This window comes from Otolemur garnettii, unplaced genomic scaffold (assembly GCF_000181295.1).
Source record: "Otolemur garnettii isolate 467f Iridium unplaced genomic scaffold, OtoGar3 scaffold00054, whole genome shotgun sequence".
Taxonomy (NCBI): Eukaryota; Metazoa; Chordata; class Mammalia; order Primates; family Galagidae; genus Otolemur; species Otolemur garnettii.
Genome location: NW_003852449.1, coordinates 1355664 through 1357429, shown reverse-complemented (window position 1 = coordinate 1357429; position 1766 = coordinate 1355664).

The window sequence follows — 1766 nt, the reverse complement described above, 5'->3', positions numbered from 1 at the left end:
GACAGCTTGAGGCTCTGTCTCAAAAAAAAGAAAGAAAGAAAGAAAAATAAAAGGAAGAAAGAAAGAAAGAAAGAGAGGAATTCTCTCTCATGCTGGTACGTGACAGAAACAGGGATTATTATCAAGCAAATTTGGGGACAGTGGCTGATTATTATCAGTTTAGCTAAGTTTGCAGAGTTTAGGGGCCCTCACTCTAGCTCTCCTGCCTGGCGACCATTCATCAGTTTGTAAGGGCAGTTTCCAAAGTAGGTGGAAAACTGGTCCCAAAGGGGCTCACCAATGAACGTGAGCAAAGAGCTCACAGGGCACTGTCTGTGAGAGAGTTTTCAGCCAGTAAACAAATAACTGTATTGGAACACCTCCCTAAACACCTGATCTGGCCCCTAGAGACTTTTCTCTTTACCTGAAGGTAACGGAAATATAGAAAAGGAGACCTTGGCTCGGCACCTATAGCTCAACCGGCTAAGGCGCCAGCCACGTACACCTAAGGTGGCGGGTTCGAATCCCCAGCCCAGACCCGCCAAACATGGACATGCAGCTGTGCCTTGCTGACAGGTGTTTTCGTGTGCTGTTGGAGTATGTTGGAGCTTGAATTAGAGCAACAAACAAACATTCCTAAATTTCTTGTTAAACTTGACATGAGTGGAAGTGAAACAAGGGACCTGTTAGTCCAATTTTATGGGCAAAATGCCACAAAGAAAATGGCAGTGTGCAAATATATTAAACAGTTTTCTGAGGGGAGAGAAAATGTCACTGATGAAGAGAGGTCAGGGCGGCCAGTAACGAGCAGAGCTAACAAAAACATTGCAAAAATTTGTCAAATTGTGCATCAAAATTGTTGGCTGACTTTGAGAAGCAAGCTGACCAATAGAGATGTTAGGAAACAGTTAGGAAAATCCTAACTGAAAATCTTGGCATGAGAAAGTGTTGCCACCCAGCCAGGTTCATCTGCCTGCTGCCTCAGAGGAAGCCAGATGAGATGACAGAATTCACAGCACTAAATAGGGACGTGGGAGGAATTTCCAAATCTGCCTCCACAAGAATTGGGGGAGACAGGTTTTGATGGGCAGATTAGGCGGTCAGGGTCTGCTGCTTGGCTGGTTTCAAGTTGGAACCAGCAGTCCTTTGGTGTGGGCCACTGTCTGGGTGGGTCAGCCAATCCACTGGAATGTAGGACCTTTGCATGGGGGTCCAAGACCAGTTGAATCAGTTCCTTGATCTGGGTGGATCAGTCACTAGAACACAGGACCTAGAAGCTATCTCAAAACTTCCAAACAGGTGATGGAGAAAGTTAAGACTCTTTATAACCAACAACTATGCATGACTCCATGGTGAAGAAGTGAAGGAAGGACCATGTGGGTTGTGGGCAGCAAGGCCCCCTCAGCCTGGGAAATGCTCCGAGAGTGACCCCCGACCACTTCTCCTCCTTTAACAGCATTCTTTCCACCTGCCAGAAGTCCCCTACCCCGTGCATATTTTCCTTGTTATCGGCAAGCACACAGCTTTTCCTCTTTAAGGTTGACCTCTACCTCATGGGCTAAGATTTATGATTTATGCAACTGTGTTAAAGATACTGTATAAATAAGGCTGTATCCACGGGTCAGGTGCTGGCTGCGGCCATCAGCCACATCAGTCCTCCTGACGCCGTCCTATCCCGCGGCCTCTGTCTTTCTTTGTGTCCCTCTCCCTGTCTTTCATGGCTTCATTTCTCGATTTCCCACCATTTCCACTCAGGTCAGTTCTCCCTTCTGGTGCCGGGTCAGGAG